The following is a 27,766-nucleotide window of genomic DNA, read 5'->3' as shown; positions in this document are numbered from 1 at the left end:
AGAAGACCGAGAGATTTTGGTGAAATCTCTGTTCACCAAATCTTAAAATTCAGAGACCATTAATATTATAATTTCCAGGTGACAAAATATAGGAGAAATTAGTTTTCTGGTCAGGACCAATTCTAGACGATAGGCACAAAGACTGTTTCCCAATGTCAGATTAGCAGTTCCAAATACCAGTTAGCAGACTGAGTTGTACTTTTTCTCTATTTGGGAGCCATGTTTCCTAATTTTATGTAGTGCTATTAGCCTTTATTTATTTGATGATATTGAGAGTGACCTTACACATGATATATAATATAGGTCGAGCATCCCTAATCCAAAAATCTAAAATCCAAAATATTTCAAAAGCCAAAACTTTTTGAATGTTGATATGATGCCACAAGTAGAACATTCTACACCTGACACCTTTGCTTTCTGATGGTTCAGTGTACACAAACTTTGTTTCATACAAAAAATTATTTAAAATATTATATAAAACTACCTTCAGGCTATGTGTATAGGGGGTATATTAAATATAAATGAATTTTGTGTTTAGACTTCGGTCCCATCCCCCAAATATCTCATAGATATGCAAATATTAAAAAATTCAAAATCTGAAGCATTTAGAATAAGAGATGGTCAGCCTGTAATGTTATTTTGCTAAAGTGTCTTGTTACCAATCTTATTTTTTTATAAATCAAATTTGCTTGCCTGAGTTTCCCCTTAAGTTTATTGAAAAGTGAATTTTATAAACAACTTATCTGGAAGAAATCCTGTAATAAAAATTAAAACTTGTGGATAGGAGAAACTGAAATGTTAGGATGGAAAAGAGAAATATGAGACATCATACACTGAAGTCTGAGGATTCAGACTAGAGATTTCCATCATTCAAAAAGGTTATTCAACTTTGGATATACTGATAATATTTTGTAGCTATATACTTTATATAATATAACCCTTTATTATATGGATCAGTTGATCCTGGGTAAGGACTTTTTTAGGTGTTCATTCTTCCCCTCCCCACCTATACAGTTTAGAGAGTTTAAAGTTAAAATGCTCCAATAAAGAGTTTCTGAGTTCGTATTAAAAGTAGTGGCTTAGAGCTATTGTTTTTTTTTTTGTTTTTTTTTTTTTTTGAGACAGAGTCTCACTCTGTTGCCTGGGCTAGAGTGAGTGCCGTGGCTTCAGCCTAGCTCACAGCAACCTCAAACTCCTGGGCTCAAGCGATCCTCCTGCCTCAGCCTCCCGAGTAGCTGGGACTACAGGCATGCACCACCATGCCCGGCTAATTTTTTGTATATATATATTTTAGTTGTCCATATAATTTCTTTCTATTTTTAGTAGAGACGGGGGTCTCACTCTTGCTCAGGCTGGTCTCGAACTCCTGACCTCGAGCGATCCACCCGCCTCGGCCTCCCAGAGTGCTAGGATTACAGGCGTGAGCCACCGCGCCCTGCCAGAGCTATTGTTTTCTTCAAGTTGAATATTTCTTAAAGTGAAGCTGTTTTTAGTATGTATTAGAGAGCTCTGGTATGCCCAAGGGACTAAATTCCAATCCCAGACTGCTACTTTGTATTTGTATATGGTAGGGGCCAGATTGTATCACATTTTTGCCTGTTTTTCTGCATTGATACAATAAGAATTATAATGTGTTGCTTGCTACGTAACTCATACAATTAATGAGATAATTTAAATGATCCCAAATTGCATCAAACTAGGCAAAAATGTATACACACTAGTTATTATTTTAAATATATACCTAGTACAAGAATAATGTTTTATATTTGACTTGACAATTAAATACTCATTTCTTCTGTATCATTTTGGTAGTTAGCTTGATAATTTATCTAAATTGTACTCATTTATAACATGTTAAGTTTTAGTAATTTAGCATATATTTAGCAATTGTTGCAAAGGAGTCTTTGTATCAGGGCCAGCATTGCCGTTTGAAATAAACGTGGTATTTAAAAAAAATTGTAAGAATTTTTAGATATGATATTTATCAGGTACATTGCAGATTTTACATATTTGTATAGTAGAAGGCAAAGAAGTGTGGTGTGATAAAAGCCATACAGGAATAGAATCATTCTGCTCTGATCATAACTCTCTTCCTAACATACTAGAGGTTAGTAGGCTCAGTGGAAAAATGTGTCTTATAAGTACAACAGAAATATACAGCAATATTATGAAGTGGATTTTAGACATAGATTTTTGAATAGGAGGAGACCATGTTGTGTTCATTCTTGTATCTTCATGTACCTAGCATAGGGCCTGAATGTAGGTGATCAGAAAGCATTCATCTTTTTGAAGTAGAATCATATTTTTAAATCAAAATACTATCTTATATCTCTATCATTTAGGAGCTATACACTTTAAAGTACCTAAAAAACAGGTAGATTTCTATGTGCCAGTTGTAGTTGATTATTTATTGAGTATAGATTTGAAGTACACTCAGCCTTCTGTATCCATAGGTTTTTGCATCTGTGGATTCAACCACTCCCAAACTGAAAATATTAGGGGGAAAAAAACAGATGGTTGCATCTGTACTGAACATGTACAAACTTTTCCCCCTTGTCTTTATTCTCTAAACAATGCAGTGTAAGAATTATTTACATAGCACTCACATTGTACTGGGTATTGTAAGTAATCTAGAGATGATTTAAAGCAGTGGTCCCCAACGTTTTTGGCACCAGGGACCGGTTTCATGGAAGACAATTTTTCCACGGGTGAGGGTGGGGGCAGGGTGGGTGCAGCTCAGGCGGTGATGCCAGCGATGGGGAGTGGCTGGAAGTTTGACTTGCTGCCCAGAGCTCATCTCTTGCTGCGCACACCCCACCCCACCCCCGTTTCCTAAATTTCCTAAAAATTCCTAAGACAATTTTTCGAAGGATGCGGGGCGCGGGGAGGGGGGCAGCAAGGGGGGCGGCTGTCAGAGCTCTGCAGCACCCTTCTGGTCTGCGGCTGGGGGATGGGGACCTTAGATTTAAAGTATATGGGAGGATGTATGTAGGTTATATACAAATACTACACCGTTTTATATAAGAGACTTGAGTATCCATGGATTTTGGTTTCTGTGGGTGGTCTTGGAAGCAATCCCCCATGGATACTCAGGGAAGATTGTGTATAAGAAACACTTTTTTGTAAGTTGTTATCTAGTTGCTTGTTTCTGTTGCTATTTGGAGACACTTTTAAACAAGATTGATAGGTTAAGGATAGGCTGTGTGCTATAATGAAAAGAACATTAGATCAAGAATCAGAAAATATTCCTTCTGCATTCATGTATTAACTAGCTGTTTGGCCTTAGAGCTTGACCTTTCAAAGCTTATTCCTCACCTGCAAAATTTCTAAGTTTCTTTACAATTCCCGAATGTTATGAGATTCCTAGTGTTTTAAAATCTATTTTTTATTTCAGGGAAGAGTAAGTAAACCACTCCCTAGAGGGAGGATAGTCTGTCTCAGTTTGTTGTATTTTCAGAAACTAAGATCTTTTTGTCTGCCTGTTTATAATAAATTTGCACATATTTGAAAGCCTGCATGTGAAATTCTGTGGCAGAGAAAAAGCTGCCACTGGGAAAGAATGGAGTGGAAGGATTTTTTTTTTTTTTCTTTCAGAAACTATTAGTAATTTTGGAGAATCAAACTTATTGCAAGCGTGGTCATTTCGGTTACTGGCACTTAGAGTAATTAAATGACAGGCATTAAGAATAGGTCATCTACTGCATTCCAGTTGCTAGGGTTATGAAGGCCAGCAGACTTGTCACAGCACCCTTAATAGCCACTGGCCATCATCCTTACTTGTTAAAGACTTCTAGGAAAGTATGTTCCATAATTTCCCTTGGTAACCCATCCCACTAGATGGTTTTCAGAAAATGTATTCTAATCTTAGAAACATAATTCCGGAGGCATAGTAAGCCTCTTTTTTCTTGGTCTGTCCTCAGTTGTGCAGACAAATGTGTGGAAAGATGACAAAAATCATTGTCCTTGATTGGAAAGCAATGATATTTATGTTATTGATTTGTTCTATTAATGTTCAAATTATTTACCTTCAACTTTTGGATATTTTTTTTAACCAGCAAACTGCTTGGGTAATGAAATATTATTTAGAGTTATTTTGAGTATGTACTCATTTTTCAACAAGCTAAGCAGATTTTTGTGGCTTATTTTTCTTTGAGAGATCTTGCTTTACAAAGTACTTTTCGTGATAGACTTATTGCAAGTCTAGACCTGAAAGTGCTATTGTATTTCAAAGCCACTGACTACTTGTAGCCTAAAAGTGACTGAATTGTGTTTTCTTCCTTAGGAGGTTAACTTCTTGGCAAGTTCAAAAACCTTGGAATTTTTTGCTAAATCAGCCACTTCTGAAAATACAGATTTATGGAGTGTATCACCAAATGTAAAGCAGCATTAATGGGAAAAATTGTGGGAAAAATATTAAAATTAAGCACTAGTTATAAACTCCAATCTGAAATGAAATGATACATGACAGCAGGGATAGGAAAGAATTATATTTTGACTCTCACTTTTATACTTATAAATATTAACACATAGTAACATTATTTTAAAGTTATTTGCCTTACAAAGATTTCCGTAAATATAATGGCTGTTATTGTTTGCATTGGAGACCATGATAGGCAGCATCTTAAAGTATTTGTGAAAGTGATGTTTGTATTCTTTTTTTCCAACTATATACCAATTTTAAAAGTTGAACAAGACTTTTTCAAAGCAATTTCTATACTTCATGATAACAATGGTAGCAAAACTCAAAGAAATTTAGAATATTAGTAATCTTATAGTGTGGAGACTAGTTGGTTGTTTTTTCTTCACTAGAAATAACCAGCTTTCAGATTTCTTAGTGATATTGTGGGACTATCATTTCCTCAAAATCATTTTGATTTAACTGTACCGGTGTGCAGCTACTGAAGCACAGCTAAATGTGTCATGCTATGGTCTTTTCCCTCCTTCTCTCTCTCTTTCTCTCCTTCCTTCCTTCCCTTCTTCCTTCCTTTTTAGTATAAATATTAGACGTATAAGTTAGTGTACTCCTCCTGCAAATAGTTTTTTCCCCAGCCAAAATTTGGACAATTAACCTGACAACAGGACAGAATATTTGAAGTCAGGACAGTCTTAGAAAATCTATAAAATATGGTCAGTGTACTTAGGCTTTTTAAAATTTCTCTTTCTTTTCCTTAATATATGTCATAATGGTTAAGAGCATGTTCTGTAGAGCCAGATTATCAAGATTACTAGTTTTGTAACTTTGGGTAGGTTATTTAACCTGTTAAATATTTTCTGGGTAATACTTATTTCCTCATTTGTAAACAAAGGATAATAAATACCTACATTATAATATTGTAATGAGGATTACCTGAATAATACATGAAAGCATTTAGAATAGTGCCTAGCACGTAGTAAGCATTCAGTAAATGTCCCAGAACTCCTTGAGAGTAAGAACCATGTATTCATCAGTTTATTTGGGGGCTTTAATATTATGTAGTGAATTGAATTCTGTCCACTCTGAGAATTTACTAATGGATCTAGTTTCTGGATAGTGAACAATAAGGTTGCCTTCTAACAAGCTTAGAGTAGTTTTAAATTCTTTACATTATTGTTTGCTTTTTGTTATATTTAAACTTTTACAGTTTCATTCCAGTGCTGGGAATCTGAATTCAGTTTCATACCTAATCTTTACAGAAGTTAGCATATGGAGATTTAGCTTAGTAGGAATCAGGAATTAATGGACAGAAGGTAGTAAGTAAATGGATGTACATTTTTCACATCTAGTTTGAGCTTCCTTTGGATTGATTTTTTTCCTGTCCATTCCTGGAATCTGTGAATCCCCAACCGATATTTTAATAGCATTCTGCCATTGAGGCAGTATTTGTTTTGCACTGCTTGGTATTTCCTTCCCCTGTCTTTCTTCATACACTAAAGACAATAGTTGTGTCATGTTGTCACATAGTCCCTATGTTACATGGCTTTTAAAGAATTCTCATGTCCTGTTTTAAAGCTGCTTGTATCTCACTTGCCCATTCTACTTGCTATGAAATCTTTATTGAATATAATATTTAACTCTTTTGTATATCATTCTGGTTGTTACCTAGTGTACACTGACTGGACATTGTGTAAACCTCACAGATCATTTTTGTGAAAATAAGGAAAGCAGTCATGTGTTTTGATTATTTCCGTAAATTCAATCTGAGTCTTTGCCTTTAATTACCAAGATAGCTACCTGTTGCCACTGATACAAGTTTCTATGGCATCATCTATCTACCTGATTTCAGTACCTTATATAAATGAGATTATTAGCTCATATTTACATTTATGGTAAACATGTGCTTTCTTACCTCTTGCTTTTTAGCAGTTTTGGCTAGACTGTTCTTGATGATCACATAAGATAACTTATACTTCTTAAGTTGGTGATCCCATAGTCTGTATTTGTCATAAACCAAGATAATAATAATAATGTCCACACACTTTTAAAAAACTACATATAACTTATGTGGAAATTGCTTCAGGAAGTATGTGTGATTTGGGGTATAATTGTTCAAAGTTTTTCATTGTTACTTGCATTTAAAGAATGGTTTTTATTAAACATAGTTCCAAACATTTTTTATGCATGTAAAGCTGTATAGAATATAGTCGACCTTTTGGGAAGTGGTACACACAATGAAAAAAATAACATGACATTGGATTGCCCTAGTACTGACCAAGAGTTTTTTTCCATACAGTGAGTTTATTACTAGCCTAGGCACTAAAACTAAGAATTAATTACTTATTTTTAAATAGCATCACAAAGAATTATAGCTGAAAAGCTGTGTAAGAAAGGTTTCCTGATTTTCTAGATGTACGTATAAGTATGTGTATTTTGAGTTCCCTCAAACCCAAACTTTAATATCATGAATCTGAGGAAGGGCAATATTACAGACTTTTTATTTGTTATCTCCCTTAATCCTCACAATAACACTTTGATACACATGTAGGCGCTCCATTTTAAGGATTAGGAAACTGAAGTCCCACATCTAATCAGTACAGTGGAATCTCATCACATTTAATTTACATGAAATCAATTCTATATACTCAGCCAAACATAAAAACATGACAAATATAATACAATCATTCATCACTTAATGATGGGAATATGTTCTAAGAAATGCATCATTAGGCAATTTCGTCATTATGCAAACATCATAAAGTGTATTTACACAAACTGAGATGGTATAGGCTACTACATACCTAGACTATTGGTATGGCCTGTTGCTACTAGGCTACAAACCTGTACAGCACGCTGTTGTACTGAATACTGTAGGCAGTTGTAACACAATGGTAAATATTTGTCTATCTAAACATAGAAAAGTTACAGTAAAAATACAGTGTGAAAGATAAAAAATGATATACTTGTATAGGGTACTTACCATTAATGGAGCTTGCAGGACTAGAAATTGTTCTGGGTGAGTCAGTGAGTGGTGAGTGAATGTGAAGGCCTAGGATATTACTGTACACTACTGTAGACTTCATAAACACTATACCCTTAGGCTACACTAGATTTTTAAAAGAATAAAGTTATTGCGCTGCAGTATTATAACAGTTAGTACATCAGGCAATAGGAGTTTTTCAGCTCCATTATAATCTTATGGGACTACCATCGTGTATGCAGTCTGTCATTGATTGAAATTTTGTTATGCAGCACATAACTGTAATTTAAATATTATAGTCACATCCCACTACTAAGCTTTTGCTTTAGAGTAGACATGAGATTAAAGTTGTGAATTTGCCGTACCTTCAGTTGGTCTCAGTACCTAGGTATGAACATTTCCTTGTGTTGAGTGGTGTGATTCTGTTATTCAGACATACATAATCTTCATACAGCATGTCCCCTGATACCCAGCCTCTAGTACTCAAAGACACAGCAATTTGTTTGAGTGTTGGAAGAGAAACTGATGTTTAGACTTGCTGAGCAATTGTGTTGGTCTCCAAGGTGGCCTGTAGATACGGCCACAACAAGCTATCATTTGTGCATATGTATTCTCCTGGATATACACATGCATGCACCCACATGTATAGGCCCACAACATTTTAAATTCTACATGTATTTTATATATCACCGATATGATTTTATCACTGTATATACATCATATCTTTGTACAAAACATATTTCTGTACAATGTGGTATACAAAAACTGTGTACATTATACTTTATAAGTGGCTTAAATTTTTCAAGGAAAATGTTGACTCTGTACAACTGCAGACTATATTTGTTTGCACAAGCTCATTTCTGGAACATAGCACCCTGGAAACATCTCTTCGAGTCACTAGCCATTCAGTTAACAACTTTTCAGACTCATACCATAAGTAGTTTGTTCAATGTCATATAGTTAGCAGGCAGGTTAGTATTCTAGTTCCAATCTAGAATTATAAGCAAATGTACCATTTCACTCCATCAAACCTTCCTTTCTCCCCCAATGTAAGAGAGATCATGTCTTCTTTGCCCAGTAGCCATGTCTTCTGGCCAGCTACCAAGAATGGCACATGAGGCTCAGGATACATTTTTCTCTTTACAAGGCGGCTCTGAGGGAAGTGCTTCTTGCCACACAGATCAGATAGGACTTAAATCAGTTGTTTGTACGAAGAGAATGAATATTACATAAGGAGGTGAGAGTAACACATAGATTTATCATCTTATTTACATTTCTGTCTTCTAGTCTTTACATTTTTATAGGCAAAGAGGTTATCAGAAACCTCAGTATTTTTGTAAAATAAATTCTGCCTAGTATGGTTGAGTTTCCTTTAGCAAATTCATAGACGTATAAAAGAACAGATAGGAGAAAGAAACATAAATAATGGGAAGTTCAGTGGTCACAGGACCAGATATTATGAGATAGTTGTAATTTCTGATATTCTATTTCTATTATTCTAATATGACTCAAGAGTAATTTGGGAAATGATATAGATTTTTCAAAAATGCCTTCAAAATTTGGGCTGAGGAAATATCACTGTATGTATATTTATATTTATGTTTTAAAAAGTAAGTAGCTGAATGCTTAATCATTATTTCCCATTTCTTCAATAAACTCCATATTTGGCAGTGTGGTAGACCCTGGGTATATAAACAATACAAACATAGTCTCTAATTGTTCAGAATCAGTATGTTCCCTGAAAAATCTATTAAATCGCCAATAGAGTAGTATACACTTTTTAAAAAATTTTTTAATCTTTCTTTTATAATTTTTTGGCCATGCTAATCTTTTCTGTATCATTCCAATTTTAGTATACGTGCTGCCAAAGTGAGCACTGTATATGGTTTTTGTATATCTCTTTGTATAGAAGTATGTTTTGTTCAGAGATACAATGTATATATAGCAATCTAAAATATATGACAAAGTTATATATGTAGTATATAAAATACATGTGAGTGTGGATTTGTGTGTGTCAAAGAGAATACACATGCACAGCTAATAGTTTGTTGTGGCCATATTAAGCCATCTTTGCATTTTTAGGATAATTCCTAGTTGTAAATCATAAAATACACTTAACATACTATTGAATTATATTTGCTCCCATATTATTTAGAGTTGCTGTTTTATTTGAGTTCTGAATTCTTAAAGTTTGTTTGCAGCAATACAGTAAGACACATGAATTAGAAGAGGAATACTGAAAAAGAAGCTACAAAATTCTCACCCTGGGTGTGATATAATTGAACTAGGAAAACCAAGAGTCAAATGAGAAATTATTAGAATGAATAAAAGAATATAGAGTAACTAGATGTAGGACAGATATTTAAAAATCAAAAGTTCTTTTTTATGATAGCAGTAATTATTTAGAAAATATAATGGAAAAATCATTTATAACAGTAATAGGAAATATGAAATTATATATGAACCCATATGAAGAAACCTAAAACACTCAATGGGAGTATACAGGGGAGAGGATGATCACGTTATCATGTTCCTGAATGGGAAGTCCAGCTATTACAAATATCAGTTTTTCTCATTAATTTGCAGGTTTAGCATAATTCTCTTTTTAAGAAATGTGTTTGAGAAATTAACAAGATAATTCTTAATTTTGTCTGAGAGACTATAAACAGGTAAAAGTGAAATAACTTTTAAGTGAAAACCCAAGAACAATGATGGAGAGCTAACCTTATAGATATCAGATATCAAAACATACTATGAAGAGTAAATAAAAGAGTTGGATACTGGCATAAGCATTGATAGTAAGTTGGTAAAAGGGAATAGAAATACCAGAAATCAGACACACTACATATGATAAAGGAGTCTTCAGAATTCAGGGAAAAAAGGAAGGCTTAATAAATGTTTTTGAGTGTGTTAAATACTCAGGAAACCAGTCTTTTGAATCTTTATCTCAACTTTTAAAATCCAGGTAAATTGAAGAGTTAAATGAAAAGGAGTATCCTTATGCTAGTCTCATTTTTAAAAGATATTTATCTGGATGGGGAAATACCTTCCAAACTCTGAAGAATTAGAAGTACTCATAAGGGGAAAAAAGTTCGTTACATTTAACTCTTAAGTAAAACATTGACATTTATTCTATCTCCTCCCATCTCCTCTTCCCCACCCCCTTACAAATGAACAGATTAAAAGATGTGCAAACCAGGATTAGAATTCTGCAAAAATTCAACAGACAAATGTTTGTCTTTAAATTTTCAGTACGAGTACTTTCAAAAAGCACAAAGACCAGCGTAGATGAGTGAGCAAAGAACTTGATAAGTTGGGCTCATTTACTAAAGAGGAAATATAGGTAAAAGCATATGGGAAATGTATTTCCCTGAAAGGTAATTGAAGAAGTGAAATTTTAAGATGCAGTGATAATTTTACTTTTTGAGTTAGCAAAAGTATTTTTTAATGGTGTTCTTGCTGGTTAAGGTGCCATGAAATGTGTTTATTCATTTACTTCTACTGGTAGTCTAAACTGAATCAACCCTTTTGGAAAGGAAGTGGGCAATTTTTATGCCTTTAAAATTAACTTAACTTTTGACCCAATAATTCTGTTTGCAGCATTATGTATAATTTACAACAGCTTAAGTATTCAGCAAACTGTTACATCTCTCATGGAAATAGGTAGTCAAAGAAAATGTGTTTATGAAGAATTTACAATAATTTGAGGAAATGTTTTTGTAGTGAAAAAAGCAAGTTACAAAATTATTTATACTATATGAGTACTGCTACAGAAAACAAAGAAATAAACCAAAAAATATGCATAGAAATAAAAGCTGTAAGAGACTACATCAAAGTAGCTAGTAACGGTTGTCTTAGGTGCATTTTTCTGTTTTGTTTTCCTCCTTCATCTATGCACCATTGTATTTACAGAGCACAGTCCCAGGCCCATACTAGATAGTGTTTAAGTGAATGAATTTCTATTTAAAAATGGGTTACTTTTACATTGAAAGAAACATGAATACAATCCCCATCTAAGTTAAGAAAAGAAGTGTGGGAAGCACTCTAGAAAGGAAACTGATTAATAATACCTTAAACACTTAGATTTTGTTTTAGAATGTTTTCACATCTCTATTCTATGTGATCCTTTTCTGTTCTAATTTAATAACATCATTAATTGCCTAAGTTAGATATTTCTGCTAACCTTGACTCTGCCCTTTCTGACCTGCCAAATCCAACTGATCACCAAATCTTGAGTATTCTTTTTTAGAAATGTCTCTTAATTTTATTCCCATCTTTTCTCATAATCGCTGCCTTAGTTTAGTCCTTTCCTGTATTACTGAAGTATCCCAACCTGTCGCTCTACTTTTCCACTCTCTTCCTCTTTTACTTTCTGCTTTTACTACTGCCAAAATGATCAGACATGCAGATAACTAAAAGACTTTTATGTATGTGCTATAATAAATAGGTTACATGGAAGAGAGAAGGAGAGAGATTGACACTGCTTCCTCATTGCTGTTAAAATGATCACCCTAAAAAATGATCACCCTAAAATACAAAATTGATCTGCTTAAAGCTTAGTAATTCCTGTGGCCTGTATTAGAGCTTGTCAAACTTGGGGTGCATAAGAATCCCCTGGGAGGCCTGGGCTCAATGACTCATGTCTATAATCCCAGCACTTTGAGAAGCTAAAGTGGAAGGATTGCTTGAAGCCAGCCTGGGCAACCTAAGACGACCCCATCTTTACAAAAAACAATCATCTAGGGAACTTGTTAAAATGCAGATTACCCAGACCCTAGAAATTCTGATTCAGTGGATCCACAATCCTGGGAACCTGAATTTTATTATAATAAGCTTCCCTCTCATAATCCTTATGCATGTGATCCTAGAACAAGATGTTGAGGAACACTGACTCGGGGATAAAGTGCAATCTCATTAATTTACTATAATTTTCCTCACAAGTTGGCATCAACCCACTTTTCTGTACTCATTTTCTATACTTTCCCTCATGGAACGCCTTACAACCTAGCCATTCTGAACTGTCTTACACTTACCTAGGCCTTTGTGGACTCCTGTGCTTGTGCTTATGCTATTCCTGGTGCTTAGAGGCCCTTTTGCTATGGCTGCTCCTACTCAGTAACTTGTTGACCTGGCATTCTATCTTCAGTTTATGTGTAATCTGTGTAAAGTATTCCTGGACTCACTCTTCTAGGCAGAGTCGATCTTTCCCTCCTATGTATTTCCATAGCCTGTATTTTGCAACACACACACACACACACACACACTAAATTATACTTATTTACATACCTTCCTCACTAGACTATGAGCCTCCTGAGGTCAGGGATGCCATTTTATTTATCTTATACCTCTAGCATAAGGCTAGCACATAATAATTGCACAGTAAATGTTTATCAAATGATTAACAGTCTAATAAAGAAGACAGGAAAGGAGTGGTTAGTCCTATTTTTCAGTAAGGAAAATGAAGTCTTGAGAAATAAATGCTTGCTTACAGTTACCCAGCTTGTAAGTATAGACATGGAACTCACGTTCAAAATATCTGGGTGCTTTTCTGGTTTTGGTCTTTACAGGAAAGGTAGACTATCACTGTAAAATTACCCCCTCCCTTTTCTAAGCATTTTTTTTTCAGCTCAAATATTAGTTGACCTTTTATCATATGTGGAGAGAAGGTGTTTTAATAAATTTTTATCATATTCACAATATAAAATAATGCCTATTCCCCCAGGGCAAGAATGGATTGCTGGGTATTCATGCTGTTTGTCTCACTTTCACATCTAACTCCCTATATTCTGCTTTGTGAGACTTATTTGTATCCCTTGCAGAAAACATAGTACCTAATGGGATGTCCACAAATACTTGTTTAATTTAATTGAGTTGATATTTATGTAGGAAACATTTTGTTCTGCAACAATTAAGGCAAAAAGAGTCTGAGTATTCAAGTGTGTTTCTATTGTAGTTTTGAAAGCTCAATTTCCAAAGTTAGATGTGTTTAGCCTTGCTGTAGACTTCAGTCTTAAGGTGTTGATAGAAATCAACGACCAGCTGCAAAATTCAGATCCAGTATGCCATAGCATAAGTGTAGCCATGGTTTAAACCAAACGTTAGCAATGAAATATTTAGTAGCAACTGTTCTTTTAAAAGAAACATTTTAGATAATTAGAGTCATCTTGTAATATCCTTATACCCAGCTGTCAGCTTTTTACTTTTTCTGCCAATATTTCTGAAACTGAAACTAAGAAAATGAAAATCAGGGTACCACACTTTGAAATACACTAAACACTGGAAAAACTGTTACATTTTATAAGATTTCCAAATGGAGTTTCTCAATGGCTCAAAAGATTTTCATAAAAAGCAAATACCTGTAATAACTCTCCCCAATATTAAGTTGAAATTCAAGTATAATATTTGAGAAGTGGAAGAGTTGCCTCTGTTCATAGCTACTGGACTTGAAGATTATTAAAGCAAATTGGAGCATTCTAATTCTTTTTTCTTTTTTTTTCAAGTGGGGGTCTCGCATGGTGCCCAGGCTGCTCTCAAACTCCTGGGCTCAAGTGATCCTCCCCACCTCAGCATGTGCCCAGCTTCTAATTGCATTTTAAAATTTCTGCTACTGTTTCTTAATTTTGTTACCATGTTTAATCAGCATTTCACTGTCCTTCCATTCTCCCTTTCTGTAGCTTTTAATATTATTGTTCCACTTTTAAGATACTTAAATCTCCATTTTCTGTCACATCAACTTTCGGTAATATTTCTGATTCCTTGCTATGTTAGACCATGATAATATTATAGTATTACCCATTCTTCCTTTTAAGTCTTCTCCTACCCTTCCACAAAACATTATATAGAATTACTTTGTATGTTGACAAGTATAACATTTATGTTCTCTTCTATAACCAAACTTAAATCCTGTTATATTTTGACTATAGGTAGATTTTAATACTTCAGACTAATAGTATTTATAGTAATATGATTGTGTAAAAATGTTTAACTTTACAGCCAAGTAGAGTGCTGAGGTTAGATTTCTTTCTCTGAATCTATGTTCAACATTGTGAACTACACAGTGAGTATTCTTAGCATTCATGTCACATGGTTTTTCTTTTCATATACTCCACATACTCAATTGTGTTGTTTTGCTTCATCTTAAATATGTTTTTATTACACATTTTTTGTTTTTCCCTAAAGTTTCCAATTACCTTCCTTTTTTCCTATTGAAAAAACAGATAATACACATTCTTCAACATGTTGCCTGAGTCCTTAATTCTTTTATCTGTTGCTTAGCACCTGTCATATTCTTTTCCCTAAACACTTTTTACTTTGGCCACACAGAGTTCATCTTCTAGTTTGGGCTTATTACTTTCTATGATTAATGTAAAACTTTATCCCAGGATTGCTTTTTAATTATTTACTTATGTTATTTGGCCACTGGGTCAGTTCCACCATTTTTCCTCCTTTCTGACCTCTCCCTTTGATTGGCTGAAGTAATTACTCAATTAAGTGTCTTAGAATTGGTTTAGGGGAATTAAAACTTTGAGAACCTAATTGTCTGGAAATACCTTTATTTTTTCTTTACACATAGTGTATTGGCTATAGAATTCCTGGTCAAAAATTTTCCAACAGCCTTTAATTACTGCACAGTTTTTTACTTCTTTTGTTATTATTGAGAACAGTGTTGTCAGACAGACAATTGTTCCTTTGCAAATTATCTGTTTTCTTCCCTCTGAAAGCTTTTAGGCTCTTACCTTTTATTGTTTAGTTATAGTTTTTTTTCATTACATTTATTCTTCTCAGTGGTCCCTTTTAATCTGAACATGTAAGTCTTTCCAGCTCACAAATGATTTTCTTTTATTTTTTTTTAAATTTTTTTTCTTCCATTTTTCTCTTATTTCAGAACTTCTGGAATAATGAAGTATTGGTTGTTGGACCTCTTTGATTTGTTATATACCTTTTTCCTACTTGTTTTCATTATGTGTATATTTTGGCTCTGCGTTCTAGCAGTTATTTTTAATTTTGCAAACCTAATAGGTGAAATGTTATATCATTAAATTTGCATTTTTATTATGGGCAAAGATAAGTACTTCTATTGGCCATTTGCCTTACTTTCTCTATGAGCTCTTAATTGATACCTTTTGCCCATTTTTTGTTAAGTTTCTTTTTATGTAGTAGAGATTTCTCCCTTTTTCGGTTATGTGAGCAACATAGTTTTTCCTAGTTTATCTTTTGCCTTTGCCTATGGGATTTTCCCTCTACATACAGGAATTTTTCTTTGTTATGTAGTTGCATTTATCAATCTTTTTTTAAAATTTCACTTAGAAAAAACTTCCTCATACATATTAAAAAGAATTATTTCATGTTTTCTTATTTCATGTTTTCTTATAGTACTTTTATTATTTTATTTTTACATTGTGTGTGTTATTCTAAGTAGGATTTATCTTAATATAAGGTATAAATTAAAAACCCACCCTTATTTTTTTCTTTCTAGTCCCAAATGGTCTTTTCCCTATTGATTTGAAATGATACCTTTATCATATAATATATTCTGTGTCTATTTTTGAATTTTCTATTGTATTGATCTGACTCTTCATGAGCTATATCTTACCATTGTAATTGTTATAGTTTTGTAATTTTTTTCTAAAGAAGAGAGACATTGTTTATTCTTTGAGACATTTATTTACTTTCCCATGTCAACAATCATGGATTATTATGTTATAATTATGAGTGGCTGAGTCTTATGTTTCCTCAGGTAAATAACACTATTGAGTGTTATGGCATCCTATAGAGAACTTCAGTCTTTGGTCATAATATTAAGAGCTTTTGGTTTCACAGCCCCATGAGCCCTCTTTAAAATGAACTATTATAATATGTTTTAATATCTGGTAAGGCTAGACCCTTCTTTCCCCCTGCTTTCTCCTCTTTCCTAATTTTTCTGATTTCCTGCAATTATTTTTTAACATTAGAGTCAGCATTCTGCACAAACATACACACAAATCCTATTGGTATTTTATTGGGATTTCATCAAATGTATAGATTATCTGAGGGAGAATATATGTCTTTATGAATTGATGTCTTCCTATCCAAGAACATGGTACTGTTTTTCCATTTCTTCAATCTTTTGTGTTAGGAGCATTTTAAAAGTTTTCTTCGTTTTATCTTAAAGCAGTAAAAAATTCAACATTTTTTTCTTCCATGTGGCTGGTCAATTCTACCAAGACCATCTATTAAATGGTCTCTCTTGTTACCCCAATTAGAGTTTTTGGAGTTTTTCCCTGTATAGAACTACAGCATCTACTTAGATTTATTTCCGAACTCAGTTCTGTTCCCTGGATCTGAATGGGCCCATATTATTCCATTTTTTAAACTGAGGCTTTAATACTTATTAAACCTAGCCTCTTCTCATTACATCTCTTTCAAACATTCAACATATTAAAAACTATTATAAAACTTCTTACACTGTTTTAGAAGCTGATGGATGTTACACACATATAAAAAGAAAACTACAAACCAGTCCCACATAAAATGTTAGTTATCTTCAATAAAATATTCGCTAACAGATACAGTATTTTGTTAAAAACACATGTTCACATGAACACACACACACACACACACAAATGGCATTCAAGAAATATAAGGATCATTTTAATATTGAAAAATCTATAGCAGGCATACTCTTTCCCTCTTTCACACACATACACACAAGACCTTAGTGATATAGGAATAGAAAACTATTCCTTGACATATTAAATAATAGTTGTCCCAAACCAGAAGCTTCAATCAGCCTTAATAATGAAAGACTCACATTTCTTAGTCATATTATGAATAATTCAAGGAACAATCAGTAGCCTTTTTTTCTTATACCTTTTTTTTTGGTTGGTAATATAATACTAGTACAGTTAGGTAACAGAAAGAGAAAGTATAATAAGAAAGGAAGAGACAAATTATTATTTGCAAATTTTACTTTCTGTATCCATTTCTATCTCTCCTGACTGCCCATTTACTCTCTAATGCTAATAATTCTAGGGGATGATGAATTCTGGAGGAAAAAAATGGGAGGAGATATGGGAATATATGTTTATATCTACTTTTTAACCCAGATTTTTAATTTTATTAGCATAGAATTATAACCAACATTTTCTTATTTTAAATATCTTCTGATTTTATGATTATACTTCCCTTTTAAATTTTTATTTAACTTTCATCATCAAAGTAAATGCATCTTCAAGTAATGACAGTGTTAGGAGGTGGGGTGAGTCCCCTGCTCAGTAAACAAGTGTCAGATACTGGAGTAGCTATATTAACAACAGCCAAAATAGATTTTAAGACAAGGAGTATTGTTAGAGATAAAGAGGGACATTTCAAAATTATAAAGGAACATATACAGCAGGAAAATATAAAAATTCTAAACGTATATGCACTTAAGAGGCACAAAATACATAAAGCAAAACCTGACTGACAGAATTGAAAGAAATAGGCAATTCAGCATCTAGAGTTGGAGATTTCAGTACTCTTCTCTCAACAGTTGATAGAATAAGTAGACAGAAAAACAAGATACAGAAGACTGGAATAAGGCAATCAACCAACTCAACCTAATTGACACCTATAGAATACTCTACCCAACAACAGTCGAATACACATTCTTCTTACAGTGCATTTGAAACATTGATCAGGGCGAACAATATCTGACCGACAAAAATAAATGTGTTAATAAATATGAAAGTATTGAAATTAAGCAGTATGTTAAAGGAATTAAATTAAAACTCAACAATGGAAAAAAATAAGGAAAACTCCCAAATATGTGGAAATTAAACAACACATTTCTAAGTAACCCATAGGTTAAAAAAATTCATTGGGGAAATTAAACAATATTTTGAACTGAATGAAAATGAAAACAGAACATATAGAAATATCTGGTATGTAGCTAAAGCAGTACTAAGAAATGTATAGCTTTAAATGCTTATGTTAGAAAAGAAGAAAGATCTAAACTCAGTTATCTAAGCTGCTGGCCTTAAGAAGCTAGAAAAGGGCCGGTACAGTGGCTCAGGCCTATAATCCTAGCACCGTGGAAGGCCAGTACTTCGAGACCAGTCTGGGCAACATAGCGAAACCCATCTGTACAAAAAAATTAAAAATTAGCCAGGCATGGTAACGCATGCCTGTCATCCCAGCTACTTGGGAACTTGAGCCAGGGGGATCACTTGATCCCAGGAATTTGAGGTTACGGTGAGCTATGATCATGCCATGGTCCTCTAGCCTGGGCCACATAGGAAGACACTGTCTCAATTTAAAAAAAGCAGCAGCAGCAGCTAGAAAATGAAAAGTAAATTATACCCAAAGTAAGTGGAAGAAAAGAAATAATAAAAATCAGAACAGAAATCAAGGAAACTAAGAGCTGGTGCTTTAAAAAGTTCAATAAAATTGATAAACCTTTAGCTAGAATGATCAAGAAAAAGAGATATAAATTAACAATATTAAGAATGAAAGAATGGATATTAATTAGAGATACTATAGATACTAAAAAGATAATAAAGGAATATTATGAACAATTTTACAACAACCAGTTTGACAACTTAAATGAAATGGACAAATTCCTTGAAAGATACAAATTACTGAAACTGACTCCAGAAGAAATAGAAAATCTAAATAGATTTATGTAAAGAAATTGAATTAGTAGTTAAAAACCTCCAACAAAGAAAATCCAGGCCCCAATAACATAGTAATTCTGTCAAATATATATATATATATATATACATACACATACACACATATATTTTTTTTTTTTTTTGAGACAGAGTCTCGCTCTGTTGCCCAGACTAGAGTGCCATGGCATCAGCCTAGCTCACAGCAACCTCAAACTCCTGGGCTCAAGCCATCCTCCTGCCTCAGCCTCCCGAGTAGCTGGGACTATAGGTATGCGCCACCATGCCTGGCTAATTTTTTTTTCTATGTATATTTTTAGCTGTCCATATAATTTCTTTCTATTTTTTTAGTAGAGATGGGGTCTCACTCTTGCTCAGGCTGGTCTCGAACTCGTGACCTCATGCGATCCTCCCGCCTGGGCCTCCCAGAGTACTAGGATTACAGGCGTGAGCCACCGCACCTGGCCTCTGTCAAATATTGAAGGAAGAAAGAAAAATACAAGTCCTATCCAAATTCTCAGAAAATACAAGAGGAAGAACATCACAATCCATTTTATGAGGCCAATATTACCAGATACCAAAGCTAAAACAAAGGCATGTCAAAACTAGAAAACTAGAAGCCAATATTCCTCATAAACACAGACACAAAATCTCTATCAAACTATTGGCATGTTTAATCTAGCAATATTATATAAAAAAGAACAATATAAAACAGGATGATATAGTGAAGTGGGATTTATCCCAGCAACACAAGGCTTGTTTAACTTGGAAAAATAAATTCAGTGTAATACACCATACTAATGAGGTAAAGTTGGAAAACCATATGATCATTGCAGTAGATGCAGAAAAAAATATTTGACAAAATTCAATACAAATTCATAATAAAACTGTTAGCATGCTGGGAATTGAAGGCAACTTCCTCAACCTGATACGTCTGTTAAAAAACAACTAACATACTTTATGGTGAATGATTTTGTGGTTTTCCACTTAAGATCAAGAACAAGGCAAGGATGTTTGCTCTTACTGCTTTTATTCAACGTTATACTGGAGGTCCTAGCTAGTGCAGTAAGGCAAGAAATTAAAGGACATACAGAATGGAAAAGAGGTAAAACTAAACAGATGGCATGTATATAGAAAGCTCTAAAGGATCTACAAAAAATAAAAAACAAAAAATCTAGAACAAGTGAATTTAGCAAGGCTGTAGGGTAAAAGATAATAAACAAGAATTAATTATATTTCTATATACTAGCAATGAGCAATCCAAAAATGAAATTAAAAAGCAAAACTATTCATAATAGCATTGCATAATTAAATACTTATGAATAAATTTAACAAAAGATACGCAAAATCTATACACTGAAAACTACAAAATATTGCTGACAGAAGTTAAAGAAGACCTAAATTAATTGAGAGGTACACCATGTTCGTGAATTGGAAGAATATTGTTAGGATGGCAGTTCTCATGAAATTGATCTATAGAATCAATGCAGTCTCAATCAAAATCTTTTTTTTTTTTCTTTTTTTATACTTTTTGGGGGTGGGGGTATTTTTTCTCCTCCCCAAAATCCATGTTGAAATCAATCAAAATCTTGTCAATTTTTTTCATAGACATTGACAGGCTGGTTCCAAAATTTATATGGAAGTACAAAAACATAAAGCCAAAAAAAAAAACCTACAAAATCTGAGGACCTACAAGTACCGGATTTTTACTTGCTATAAAGCTACAGTAATCAAAATAGTACAGAATTAGCATAAGGATAGACATAGATGAATGGAAGAGATTTGAAAGTCTAGAAATAGAATAATATAACATGGTAATTTATTTTTTCTAATTAATTTCTTCTTTTGGACAATTGGTACATCCCATATATCTTTTCCCCATGATATTAATGAAATATAACATAATTTTTATTGAACATTTTTGCTTTGTGTATTATGTTATCTTATTTGCTAATAAGAACTCATAGGTTAGGTATTATTTATGTGGCAATTGATTTTTGGGAAAGGTGCCAAGGTAATTCAATGGAGAAAGAATAGTCTTTTCAAAAAATGATGCTAGAATAACTGGATATCCATATGGAGAAATTTTTTAAAAGATGCTTAATGTCTTCACAGCAAACCCAAAAATTTATTCAAAATGGATCCTAGACCTAAACATAAGTGCTTACCTAGTAGTAACTTACCTGGTGTAAGATTAGGGATTGACTGCAAAGGGGGCAAACTTTTAGGGATGGGTAATGGAAGTGTTTTAAAACTTTGATGGTAAGTGGTGATTTTCACAACTGTATACATTTACCAAGACTCATGGAACTGCACTTTATATTGTACCTCAAATAAAGCTGAAACAAATAAATACATATATGTAGTTTTTTTTCTTCTCAAGACTTACTTTTATTTTATTTTTTTTAATTCAGGATACTGTGGGGGTACAAACATTTTGGTTGCATGAAATGCATGTGCCTCACTCAAGCCAGGGCTACAAGCATGTCCTTCCACCATACAGTATGCTCCCTTTCCATTAGCTGTGGATTTACCCTCCCCGACCCCCTCTAGCTCCCATCCCCCACCCCACCTGACTGGCACCCAGTGAGTATTACTACTATATGAGCACCTTAGTTAGTGTTGATCAGTTAGTACCAGTTTGATGGCGAGTACATGTGGTGCATGTTTTTCCATCCTTGTGATACCTCACTTTGAAGGATGGGCTCAGTCTCTATCCAGGATAATATAAGAGGTGCTAGATCACCATTGTTTTTTGTAGTTGAGTAGTATTCCATGGTATACATATACCACATTTTATTAGTCCACTCAGTATTGATGGGCATTTGGGTTGTTTCCACATCTTTGCAATCGTAAATTGTGCTGCTGTAAACATTCGAGTGCAGATGTCTTTATTATAGAATGTCTTTTTTTCCTTTGGATAGATGCCTAGTAGTGGGATTGCTGGATCAAATGGTATTTCTATTTTTAGCTCTTTGAGGTATCTCCAAATTACTTTCCACAGGGATTGTACTAATTGGCAGTTCCACCAGCAGTGTAAGAGTGTTCCAGTCTCTCCACATCCACACCAGTGTTTGATATTTTGGGACTTTTTGATAGAGGCCATTCTCACTAGAGTTAGGTAATATTTCATTGTAGTTTTGATTTGCATTTCCCTAATGATTAGAGATGTTGGCACTTTTTTATATGTTTGCTGGCCATTTGTCTTCTTTCATGTCCTTTGCCCATTTATTGATGGTGTTGTTTGATTTTTTTCTTTTTGATTTTCTTAAGTTCTGTATAGATTCTTATTATCAACCCTTTATCAGATATGTAGAAAGCAAATATTTTCTCCCATTCTCTAGGTTGTCTGTTCACGCTAAGGACAGTTTCCTTGGCTGTGCAGAAGCTTTTTAATTTGATCAGGTCCCATTTGTTTATTTTTGTTGCTGCTGTGATTGCTTTGGGGGTCTTCATAAATTCTTTACCTAGGCCAGTGTCTAAAAGAGTCTTCCCCACATTTTCTTCCAGAATTCCTAAGGTTTCATGCCTTAGGTTTAAGTCTGTTAATCCCACATGAGTTGATTTTTGTGAGAGGTGAGCGGTGGGGATCCAGTTTCAATCTTCTGCATGTGGATATCCAGTTTTCCTAGCACCACTTATTGAATAGAGATTCTTTTCCCCAATGTATACTTTTGTCTGTTTTGTTGAAGATTAGATGACAATATGAGGATGGTTTTATATCTGGGATCTCTGTCCTATTCCAAGGGTCTATATCTTTGTTCTTGTGCCAGTACCATGCTGTTTGAGTTACTATAGCCTTGTAGTATAGCTTGAAGTTTGGTAATGTGATGCCTCCAGATTTGTTCCTTTTGCTTAAGATTGCTTTGGCTATTTAGGCTCTTTTCTGGTTCCAGACGAACCGTAGAATTATTTTTCTAAATCTGTAAAGAATGATGGTGGAATTTTGATAGGGATTGCATTAATTCTGTAGATCACTTTAGGTAGAATGGACATTTTAACAATACTGATTCTCCCAATCCATGAACATGGTAGGGATTCCATCTGTGCACATCATCCACAATTTCTTTTCTCAGTGTTTCATAGTTCTCCCTATAAATATCTCTCACTTCCTTCGTTAAATATATTCCTCATATATGTAGTTTTAAATTAAGGTAGAAGGGTTAATAAAAACAGCCAGCTGTTCATTACCATACCTTTCTCCCACCACCTTCCCCCAACTGTCTTGTCCCATGTCAAGTCAAGCTGCAGGAAACTCACTTTCAAGTATTTTAACTTCTTCTTCTGATACTTACCACCTTATAATGATGTGGTGTATTGCTCTTTCTTGTTCCCCCAATATTTGACATCATCTATTAAGTTTTTCTTATAATGTTAACTCTCTTGTACCTTCCTTTGCCTTATTCTCATCATCCTGATATATTAACTCATTACTGGTTAAATGTACATTTAGTGTGTTCATTTTTCAGTGACCATATAGTAATGAAGCAAATACTGCATGAGGTTGTTTTTTCTGTTAAAACTTTGTTGTTTTTTAATTAAATAATCGCGTCATCTTAAAAATTTGATTAGTTACCATTGCATCTGAATTAGTCTTCCCACAGGCTTTAATCCATCTTTGTAGTAACTCTCACCTATGATAATTGGTTATTTTCCTACAATAGTCTTCTTAGGACCTTCGGTCTTTCTGATGTAATCTTGATTGCTCTCTAGGTCTGTTTCACAGCTGTTGTCTTAAGACTTCCCTTTGCTCTCATCCTGGAAATTCCCTACACCTGCTTCCTATGTTGAAGCCTTGATCCCTATGTTCCATGCCTTCATGTTTTACTCACTTATTTTGCAGGAGCATATCTTCTAGTGGCTTCTTAAAGAGAGATAACTGGAAGGTAAATTTCTTGATATTTTACATACCAGAATATGTCCTATTCTACTCCTACAATTATCTGATATTTTAAGTGAGTATAGAATTTTAGGTTGAAAACCATTTTTACTCAGAATCTTTAAATATTGCTCTGGTATCTTCTGGCTTTCAATTTTGCTGTTTGATGGTCCAGTGCCATTCTGGTTTCTTATCTTTTACTTTTGTATTTTTTTCTCTCTCTCTGGATGGAAGTGATTATTATCTTCATTTCTTTTTTTTTTTTTTTTTTTTTTTTGAGACAGAGTCTCACTCTGTTGCCCAGGCTAGAGTGAGTGCCGTGGCGTCAGCCTAGCTCACAGCAACCTCAAACTCCTGAGCTCAAGCGATCCTCCTGTCTCAGCCTCCCGAGTAGCTGGGACTACAGGCATGTGCCACCATGCCCGGCTAATTTTTTCTATATATATTTTTAGCTGTCCATATAATTTCTTTCTATTTTTAGTAGAGATGGGGTCTCGCTCTTGCTCAGGCTGGTCTCGAACTCCTGAGCTCAAACGATCCGCCCACCTCGGCCTCCCAGAGTGCTAGGATTACAGGCGTGAGCCACCGTGCCCGGCCTTAGAATATTTTAATTACAGTTTCTTTGACATTTTCCTCTGTCCCATCGTTGTCTCTGTTTCTCAGCACTTCTGTTTTGTTTTGGTTTCAGTCTTTAATATTGGAAACTTTCCTTAAATATATGAAGATCCTTGATTGTCATTCATATTTAAATGCTGATTGAAAGCTCTGGATTTGAAGTCAGAGCTCTTGTCTGTTGGTGAAATCCCTATTTCACGGTCCTTCTCTAGGTTAGTCAGTTTTGGATCCTTTTCTGGAGAAAATCTACAGTCACCTCTGTGGGGCTGCTTATATTCTAGAACTAAACTGAAGAAAGGGGATTTGGGTCTCATTAGATTTTCACATAATCTGGTTATACTCACAGCTTTACCCATGTCTACTTCTGTGTCTATTGACTTCCAGAGCCTCTTGCATTTAGTTTTTCCAGAAACTATGCCTTCTGATTTCTGCAGGATTTGGAAATCAGTGATTATAGTAAGTCCAGGTGGAGACCTGGAATTCTAATAGTTCCAGGAATCTCCTAGTCCTGAACCTTTTGGAGTTTCACGACAATTGGCTTGCTTCTTATTTTAGGCACTTTAATGTTCTTCACCTCTGCTGAGTCATCTTTTATTCTTTTTTTTTTTTCCATACCTTTATATATTATGGTTTAGTGTTACAGTTTTCCACCCTCATTGAAGGAGGTGTTTTTCTTTTTCTCATTCTCCTTATTTAGGAATGATTAGTAGCACAAAGGTCTCTACTCTGATATTTTGAAATCAAAAGTCTATTTTCCCCCTTTTATAAACACACTGTTCTGCAACTCCTCCCCCGCTAACTTACTATATCTTGGAATTCTCTTCATATCAATATATATAAATCTATATCACTCATGAATAGCTATGTATTAATAGTATTCCATAAAATGCCTTATTTTAATTTATGTAATCATTCCCCTACTGATGAATATTTTGCTTGTTTCTAGTTTTTGCTTTCATGAATATTGTTGCAATGAATATTCTTTAGCCTACTTTTTGGTGAATTTTTACAAATATGCACATATAATAAATTCCCAGTAGTGGCATTGCCTAGTCTAAGAATATGTGCATTTAAATTTTGAATCACACTGTCAGATTGTCTCCCAGAAAGTTGACATTCTCACCAACAATATGATAGAACTATCTTTGCAATCAGTGGGTTTCATGAAACTTAAGTTTTTTTCAATATAATAGGTAAAAAATTGGAATGTATCGCTGCTTTTATTCACATTTTTACATTATTTTCTTAGGTTTATTGGCTACTTAAGTTTCTTTTTCTGCAAACTATGTATTTGTAACCTTGTTTAATTCTTTTTGACTTGTCTGAACTATTTTTAAATGACAGAAATTAGCCCTTTGTCATATGTGTTGCAAATGCCTTCCCAGTTTGCCAGTGGTCTTTCAATTTGACTTATGTACGTTTGCTAAACCAGAATCTTTGACTTTTATTTAGTGAAATGTATCAATATTTTTCTGTGTGGCTTCTTGGTATTAATATATAAACGATATAGTTTTCCTTCATATGAGCAGTAACCAATCATAAAATACTATGGGCCAAGCATGGTGAGTGGTTCATGTCTATAATCCCAGCACTTTGGGAGGCAGAGGTGGGAGGATTGCTTGAGGTCAGCCTGGGGCAACATAGGCAGACCTTGTCTCTACAAAATTTTTTTTTAAATGAGCTGGGCGTGGTGGTGTGCACCTTAAATTCCAACTACTGGGAAGGCTGAGGCAGGAGGATCGCTTGAGCCCAGGAATTCAAGATTACAGTGAGGTATTATTAGGCCACTGCACTCCAACCTGGATGACAAAGTGAGACCCTGTCTCTAAAAAAAAAAATAAAATGTAATGGAAGAGAAAACCCACTCACAAAATTAACAAAAAGATCACTTAACCTAGAAACAAACTTAAGCCATAGCAGAACATACATAAATCTTTTAAAACTATTTAATACTAAGAAGGCAAAGATTTCTTTGTCAGTATACAAAAAGCACTAATCATGAAAGAAAATTTCATAAATAGGACTTAATCAAAATTAGTAATTTTTGCTCATCAAAAGACAGCATTAAGAAAATGAGTAGACATGGCACAGAATGGGGGGGAAAATTGTCAGAACTTCTAAGTGATAAAGAACTTGTATCCAGAATATATAAAGAACCTCTGAAATCAACATTTTAAAAAATGAACTACCTAACATAAAAATGGGCAAAAGACTCAAGTAGACATTTCACAGAAGATATACAAATGGTCAATAAGTACATAAAAAGGTTTTGTACACCATTAATTATCAGTAAATGCATATTAAAGATACCCACGAGATACCCACTAGACTAGCTAAAGTAAAGACTGATTCCACTAAATATTTGTGAGGATGTAGAGCAACTGGAGCTCTCATTTATTGCTGGTGGGAATGCAGAACAGACAACTACTTTGGAGAACTATTTCTTATAAAATTAAACATAATATTTACCTTATGTGCTTGGAGGTCCCCAAGACCTCCCCCAAGGTTTGATGGTTTGCACAGGACCCAGCATGTCGAACTCATGGCTCTATGACTTAATTACAGCAAAGGGAAAGGTGAATGGGGCAAAATCCAGGGGAGACCAGGTACAAGCTTCCAAGAGTTCTCTTCCCTGGAGTCACACAAGACACTCTTAATTCCCATTGCAAGGAATTGTGACAACATCTGTGAAATGTTGCCAAGCAGGGAAGCTCGTTAGAGATTCAGTGCCCAGAGTTTTTACTGGGGGCTGATCACACCCTCTGCTCAGCAGAAACCTAAATTCCAGATTCCCAGAAGAAAAGCAAGTATTCACCATAAACCATATTGTTGTCATAAACAGTTTAGGCACAGTGAGCCATTCTTATCAGATAGGGTGGTGGGAATCCTCCCAAAATCCAAGATCCAAGTTTCCAGACACCAACCAGGGGCCAGCCTTGTAAACAGGCCTTTTTTAAGGATAAGCATCGTAATATTAACTCTTTTCTGCACATTTTTACAACCCAGCATTTCACTAAGTATTTACCAAGAAAAATGAAAGTATAATATATGTCCACCAAAAAAAAATTGATGTAAGAATTTTCATAGCCAAAGCTTGAAACATCCCATATGTTCAACATCTGGAGAATGTATAAGCAAGTTATAGTATATTTTGGAATACTACTTAGTGATTAAAAAGAGCTAACTACTGATACATTAAAAACATGGGTGAATCTCAAAAACAATTATGTTAAGCAAAAAAAGCCAAACAC

The 27,766-nt window shown here is 34.2% G+C and overlaps 1 protein-coding gene, 1 non-coding gene and 1 pseudogene across 2 annotated transcripts in view; 1 reads left to right on the top strand and 2 right to left on the bottom strand.

Annotated features, from left to right (window-relative positions):
• PIK3CA (phosphatidylinositol-4,5-bisphosphate 3-kinase catalytic subunit alpha) overlaps positions 1–27,766 on the top strand; it is an 84,518-nt gene that overhangs the window by 4,456 nt on the left and 52,296 nt on the right. The gene's annotated exons all lie outside the window — the stretch shown is intronic.
• Positions 9,177–9,271, bottom strand: LOC138388885 (U6 spliceosomal RNA; annotated as a pseudogene).
• LOC138388988 (small nucleolar RNA SNORA25) lies at positions 16,116–16,241 on the bottom strand. The gene has a single exon (XR_011234434.1). It is a non-coding gene; the product is annotated as a small nucleolar RNA SNORA25 (small nucleolar RNA).

The sequence above is a fragment of the Eulemur rufifrons genome, chromosome 7 (assembly GCF_041146395.1).
Source record: "Eulemur rufifrons isolate Redbay chromosome 7, OSU_ERuf_1, whole genome shotgun sequence".
In the NCBI taxonomy this organism is placed as follows: domain Eukaryota; kingdom Metazoa; phylum Chordata; class Mammalia; order Primates; family Lemuridae; genus Eulemur; species Eulemur rufifrons.
This window is presented reverse-complemented; position numbering and strand designations above follow the sequence as displayed.